Below are 8,231 nucleotides of genomic sequence, written 5' to 3' on the forward strand. Positions count from 1 at the left end.
AGTAGGTACATGCAACTTTTTTGTTTTCTGTGGTTACTTCCACCCTGTACATTTGGACTCAGAAGCAAGTAATGTCAAACCAATAAGATATGGTAGTGTGGATTGGAAAAGCAAATGGGATTTTGGAATGAAAATAGCCATATTTAATGACTGGCACAGTTTAAATGGAGATGCTACAGCAGTGTTAAGTTGCTTGTAGTTTGTATTAGTCATTGTAGATTATAAGATAGGTGAGAGTTTAGGATGGGTATGTGTATATGTTTTACTGACTAAACAACAACTGAACTCAAAACAGTAACGGCTATACAGGATAATGACAGGATAATAGTTTATAGCTATACAAGACAATGACAGGATGATGTCTTTAGCTGCAGTATTGGTCCCACAAACATGTACATTATATATATATATATATATAGATATTTTTTTTATGTATATATATATATATTGGGAAGTCAAATAGTTTACTTATCTTTCAGCTACTGTCAGTTTCCTGCTGGCGCATTCTTCAGGCTGTAAGCTTCAACTGGGCAAGATGGTGACTTTTCAAACATCCCTTTCTTTTACGTGATTGGTGGGTTTTGTCGCGCTCTGATTGACTTATTACTAAAATTGCAGAGAAGATAACTCTTAGAATGAGGACAAGATGAGGCAATTTCTGTTCTTTTATTAAGTGTTGACATGTCAGGTTTTTTAATGATGTAATATTTTTCAGAAATACATAAATTGCACCTTTTCCTTAAGTTGCTGTAGGATTTGGCGTGTTTTAGTATAGTCCACTCAAGTTTGAAGTTAATGTCTCGGTCTTTTAGTGCCCATATGTGTTTGCTCAGTTCTGTAGCATTTCTTTTTGAGCTATTATTTATACTGCTTTTATGGTTGCGGTACCTAGTCTTAAAGTCTGTTTCACAAAGTCTGACGTAGGTCTCAGCAGTGTTGCTGTCTAGTCTTGTCACTTGAAGAATGCGCCAGCAGGAAACTGACAGTAGCTGAAAGATAAGTAAACTATTTGACTTCCCAATTTATACTGCTCCATCCTATGTTGAGCACTCTGATTTTAGTTTCAAGTAGAATACATTTGAATATATATATATATATATTTTTTTTTTTTATGTATATATATATATATATGAGCAACCTTTATTGTGGTAATCCGTAGTCATATTTTTTTCAAAAATGTTTTCCACAAGGTACCACATGTAAAATGTAGTTAACATCGATTACGACATGTGATCAATTTATAACATATTATTCTTTTAAACACTTAAACAAAACAATAAAGCACACATACAAGCAAGAAGGTACTGGCCACAAGATTGATTAAAAATTAAAAGGATAAGGCGTGCATGGTATACATTATCTAAACTGCTATAAATATAAATTGACCGCAGGGCTGAAATTTTTCCAAAGGTACAATTTTTATGGTCAATTACTAATCATAAATAGTTCCACCATATTGATCTGCTAGATTTGAAACTTTTATTCCTGGTGATGTTACTGAAGCCACACGGAGCGCAACATTGTCTCAAACCACAGAAATGGGCACTGTCTCAGCCAACAGTTCAGTGTTAGGTGGTCTAAATGAAAGTTCTCTATGCATTTAAAGATAACTTGGTTGTGCGCAACTAGACCCCTCAGCTGCGGAAGCAATTATTTTGTTTTAAGAATTGAATGGTTTCTCCTGGAAACCCTGCCATCATCTAATCATACTATAAAACTGTATGTGGTGTCAGCATGTTTTATAACTTTTCCTCCCATCCATATCCTGAGTCCCATTTTTACCCATAAACTTATGCCCTCTCTGTTTTAATATACTGTGATTTCAGTTGTTTAGGAATGATGTGTAGTGTTGATCTAAAGTTTCTACCTTGTAGTAAAATTGAAGTAAAATTTACCTTTTGCAAGGTAAAGCTTCTGTGTAAAAGCATCAAAGCTGAACCAGTGGCCCACTGAATGCCTGCCACAAACGTAGCAGGACCATCTCCAACTCTAGCAACTATTGGTCTACCAATCAACTGTCAAACTTTGCACTTGCCTTAAAATGGCCTGCTCAAAGATGCATGAACAGTATTCTATTGCTTCTTGAGACAGGGACGATGCTGAATGGATTAGAACGCAATCATAGGAGCAGCCTTTTTTGATTAACTAATTTTTCAGAAACAGCTAAACAGTTGATCCATGTTATACTTAATAATCATGGAGGTTTCACTTGCTGAGCAATTGAATTTTAATCAGGCTTCTCAAAGCTGCAAAAGGTCAAACAGAAAAGACTAATAGCCATGGCCATAGCTAATGCGACCTGGCTACTTTTCTATGGAATGATCCAACTGCCAGCTTGATTGTGCCATTTACATGTAAATACTGAGTTTTTGCAGTGATCAGATCAATGAGATTGCCATCTTGAAAGTGCGGAGGTTGGTGGCCCCTAATGCTTGATAAAGTTCCAGCAACTGGTAACTTCAATGGACATAAGATATCTGATGGGCACAAATAGACACAAACGCCTGCTATGAGAAGAATGTGGGTAATCAGATACCCGATGATTCAAACCTAAACTGATATGGTCATTCTATGCTGGGTTGCTACCTAACTTTACTGTTCATAAAACCTGATAGAGGGTTGCCCAAGGGTACTTGTTAGCTAGTAGCTTCGACCAGCCTGTCACATAGTAGTGTAGTCGCATGATGCTTATATCTCGCCGAGAAGTTCAAGTCCACATCAAAACTTAAAACATTGTGCTTAGAACTGGAAACTAGACTTACTGCTCTACACCATTTGGAGCTACAGACCAAAATATTTGAAACGCAAGACTCAAAAATAATCTGGGGCGCTAATTCATTTAGAAAACTGTATGAAACCTGTATGAATCACAAGGGACAAAAAAGGAGAAACCCTCATTAGGCCAAATGACTCACCAATCTTTTCATGTGGTACCAAACACTTTTCAGCAAGGAGTAAGAGACATGGGCCAAACTACAAAGTGAAACACTCTATTCCACTAAAGGAAACAACAAACTATACTGGCTCCTACGTCCTATGGTAGAGATGGTAGAGATGGTAGAGATGGTAGAGATGGTAGAGATTGTGAAGAGTCAGATCTGACTGACCTGAGAATGAAGGTTGGAAAGTTGGTAAACCTGACTAAGTCTGTTGTAGCTCTACCATCTCACAGGCACTCTGATAACGATATGTTTCCGATATTTAGCAAGTTGAGCACAGTTGTAAAAAACCTGATGCCAATGAAGAAGAAAATTGCTCATATTTTTTGGAGTAAAGAATGTACAGAGTAAAAATGATTATTGCACCAAGAAGCTTTAAACCATAACTGTCAAGAACAACTTTTATTGTATTTACTAGGTAAATCAAACACGCCGATTCCGATTTTTTACTCAAAATAAAGATTAGTTCACTCACCTTCAAAGTTCTTTAGGCTTTTTTAAAGCGTTTCAATGTTCGTTTCAAAAACAACACAATCGGCATTACAAGTTCTGCCCATAAATATGTGACGAAACCTAGCTTTTTCAGAAACGGAAGTTCGGAATGTTTAGTCTGATTTAGGATAATAGAGATAGGTGTCTTAAAACCCATTATTATCTAAATCCAGCCTCTAAAATAAGTTCAGTTTTTTATGAAAGGGATATAAACTATTTAAAATTGCTCGCAGCTTGCTACATGACGTTTAAATGGGCAAGACACCGAGAAAAATTAGCTCAAAAAGCGCGGTTTTATCACAAGCTAGCGTTGTTATCGCGCTTTTTAAGTATGAAATGCTAAATAGCTTATCTACTTTCTGAAAAGACTCATATTATTTTTTAAGGCTGAATTTAAATATTAATGGATTTTAAAACACCCATCTCTATTATTCTAAATCGGTCTAAACATACCTATGTAACTTCCGTTCCTAAAAAGCTAGGTTACCTCACGTATTTATGGGCGGAGCTTGTTATGCCGATTGTGTTGTTTTCGAGACCGATATTAAAACGCTATAAAAAATCCTTCATTACTCTGAAAGTTAGTGGCCTAATCTTTATTTTGATTATAAAATCGGAATCAGCGTGTCTGATTTACCTAGCAAATACAATAAAAGTTGTTCGTGACAGTTATGGTTTAAATCGTTTCCGAAATAAGCAGCGCCGATATTATCTGTAGAAGAACTCCTACAAGAGTTGAACCAAACAATTGGCCATAGATTGCTGAGTCTTTTTCAAAGTAACAACAGAAAGTTGGAAGAAATTGAAGAGCAACTGCAACCAGATGATGAGAGGAGCAAACCCTTTTCAGCTGGTTAGTTGGGTTTCTCTTTTGCAGAAAACTGTAAGAAATTACCTAAAAGGTTGAATATTTGGTATCAAGAAGAATTTGAAATTAGTAAGATCAATATTCCGACAGCAGCAGAAAGTTTCCTCATGGTAGATGTAGTAGGTGATCCATGAAAGAGATCAATAAATTTTCTACTTTTTATTGTTTTACAAAACATTACAAAACATTTGGGTACAAACTGGAAAAGTTTGGACCTTAGATCTTTGATACTGATAATTGAAAACTGGACCTTACTTTGATAAAAGTTGGTAAGTTTGAAACATGAAACCTGATCATTTTGTAGCTGATATACAATCAGTTTCTGGAGGAGGAAGTTCGTACATTATATGGGGCAGGAAATCATGTGATAACTCTTCTGAGCTCCTCTACGCAGGTTGGTTACAAAAAATATCTACTTCCTTCTAGTTCATTGCAGCTAGCTTTATCCAGCAGAAAATTGACTCGCCATTCCTTTATTTTATCATAATTTTGCAGAATCATTCAAATATATTGTTTGTGTAATCAGTTATTTCAAGTGCTGAATAATATGGCATTTAATTAAAATTCATGACAAATTGATGTATCCCACAGGGCTAGCGGCAGGGCAATACTTTGGCCATGAATGAGGGTCATCTGAGTATACATGTCTCCCTTCAAAGCCAGAGTATAACTCATATCTAGCAGGTGACCAGGGTAATTACATCTATGGAGCAGAGTACCAGACTAGCTCTAATATATTCCCTAGCCGTATGCATGACTAGTATGTACCCTGTTCCAGATGCTATCTTCCTAGTAGATCTACAACAATTATGATACCTGCTAAAAGAACGTGTCCAACATCTTGAAATAAGGTGAAGTACCGTATATCCTCCCATATAAGGTTCTCGCATATAGGCTGATACTAGAAAAGACAGTTTCAAAACATAGATTTGTTTTATAAATTTGGTTGGTTCATGTGTCCAGATACATATTACATATAAGCTGTAACATGTACATGTACATTAGCAAGGAAGTAATTAATTTGCTAGTTTTATGTACAAGATAGAAAAGCCCTATACAGTATTTTTGCAGCAAGTTTTCTCAGTTGCTCAATTTGACACAATATGTTTTTTAGCCTGAATGCTATTGTTATTGTGGTACTATGACGAAAAAGGAAGTTGTTTTCTCAATTTTGGTGCAAATATAAACAGATAACTCCCACTTGAAAGATAAGATACAGATGAGAAAGAAAATATACCAAGATTTGCATTAATATAAATAAAAATACGCAATTAAGTTGGTAAATACAGATATGTGATTTATTATCATTTATAAAAACTAAGCTCATTTTTATTTAGGAGTAAGAAGGATATCTGATGTCAGGACACCACACTCAAAAAAGGGCGTATAACTATGTTTGTATGGACAAAGAACCAGAAGCCTTAACTGGATCACATGCCAATACAGATGGAGCGCTGTTCTATTTCGTTCAAGGAAGCTGCAACCGGCTTGGATACTGTCCACCTTACATAGAAGGAGCAAAACTAGCTTGTGTTGTTTGTTCTAAATAGCATACTTCATGTACACCGAGTTTTTGAGTTAACTAATAGTAACAGTGAACCTTTATTGATTTGATACTTCCTAAACCTTGCTAGCTAGTTATAGATCTTATTGTGCAGATTGAAGATAACAACAAAATAATCTGAAACCCCAAACATTACTTCCCAATATTAATGTTTCTTATTTAATCCAAGATATTTACTCATGTAGTTACTAATAAACCAAATATGGAAATAGTTAATGCACAGTTATATTCATTCACCATAGGCACAATATAAAAGAATAAAAAGTAGTTTTGGGTACATACAGTGTTGATTCTTTACTAGAGTACAGTTGGACAGACTATTCTAGAAGCCATGTACGTGCAATTGACGAAAACCAGTCAGTGAGTTCAGTGCGGAAAAGAAGAGCAAATAGGCTTAGGGAATAAAAATAGCCATATTCAATAATTACCACTGTTAAAATTGAAACGCTACAACATTGTTAAGTTGCTTGCTATATGTATTAGTCATTGTAATACATGAGTTAGGTGAGAGTTTAGGATGTGTACGTATATATGTTTGACTGACTAAACAACAGCTGAAATCAAGATAGTAACAGCTATACAAATTAATGACAGGATAATAAACTTTAGCTATACAGGATAATAACAGGATAATGCCTTTAGCAGTATAAGTCACACAAACATGTAAAATTTAGTTCTCACAGATTACAACATGTTATGACTTTACAAATAAAGTTTTTTTTCTCAAAAGACTTAAAAGAAGAGAAAAAAGCACCCATGAAAGCAATAAAAGGTATTGGTCCAAAGACCAATTAGAATTACAAGGAAAAGCTGTGCATAATATATATTATCTAAACTGCTACAAATATAAATCGACTGCAGTGCTGAAATCTTTGCAAAAGTACAATTTCTAATCATAAATATTTCCACCAAATCAGTCTGGTGGATTTGAAACTTCCACTCCTAGTGGCGGTCAGGAAGTCACATGGAGCAACACCTTCTCCCAAATTACGGAGATCGGCACTGTCTCAGCCCAAAATTCAGCGCTATGTGTTCTAAATGAAGATGTTGTATGCATGCAATGATAACTTGGTTGTGCGCTACAAGACTCCTCAGCTATGGAAGCAATTATTTTTGTTTATAAAAATGACTGACTTTTCTTGGAAACCCTGTCACCATCTAATCACACTATAAAACTCTATAGGGTGTCAAGATGTTTTATAACTTTTTTCTCACCAAATTCCTGTGTCCCATTTTTACCCATACACTTGTGCCCTCTACAAAATTATGAGGCTTGTTTTTGTGCTGTTACAAAATTCAGACAGCGCTTGTCATTTTTTAAATATTTCAGCTACTTCTCTATGTTGATATACTTTGACTTTAGTTTTTTAGGCATGATGTGTAATGTTGATTTGAGGTTTCTACTTATTAGTAAGGCTGAATGAGCTGGGAGACCTTTATCTGAAGGTGTGGATCTAAGTACAGTTATATGTGACTTACAGTTATATGAATAGCCTCATAATCTTCAATAAAAGATTTAAATTCACGTGAGGTGAAATATGATGCATTGTCTGATACTAAAGTTTCAGGATTGCCAAAGTCCAAGAATTGCTTTTTTAGCAATTCCAATTATCCCCTTTGATGTAAAATTTTTCAGTTTATGGTAGGTGAGCCATTTTGAGTATCTATCTACAGTATCTATCTATCATACAGGGTGACTAGATATTGCAGTGCACTATCAAATTAGGAAGTTTAACAGAGACAGCAGAACTTTACATTATGTTTTAGGACCGAAAATGATACAAACAATTGCTAAAACAGTTTTTTAATACAGGCCATGTAAGCAGCCATATTTTTTGGCTTCGACTAAATTTATACAGAAGCAAATATTCTCTACTGTCATGCATTTATTAAGCTTTTTAAAGTGACTAAGTCAAGAATTGTCTAGCTAAAACTATTTGCTTTAGTCTTAAATAAAAAACAACAGAATCCAACACTTTCTTAATGAGTTGCTATCATTAATTATAATGTTATCTGAAATAATCAAATACAGTATAAGAATAATACAGACATGAAGAAGCCTTTAGCAAGATTTTGCACATCTATTTCATGCATCATCTTCCATAGATATCGGTCTATTCTAACACCTTGGAAGAGTATTAGTTCTTGTAATCAGTAAGGTTTTTTAAAATACTACATATATGTACTCTCTATATTGCTACACCTTTATTGAGTGGCTAAATATTGTGCTTTTTAAGGCATGATGTTTTTCGGCGTGTCTGTGTATTTTAAAAGGAAGTATCTGCTGCCTATTTTACCTGTGTCAGTTTTTTGGCAATCAATGATTTTGTTTTTGAAGCCGTGTCGCTTGTGATAGTCTGGGATGGCA

This window comes from Watersipora subatra, chromosome 3 (genome assembly GCF_963576615.1).
Source record: "Watersipora subatra chromosome 3, tzWatSuba1.1, whole genome shotgun sequence".
Classification (NCBI taxonomy): Eukaryota; Metazoa; Bryozoa; class Gymnolaemata; order Cheilostomatida; family Watersiporidae; genus Watersipora; species Watersipora subatra.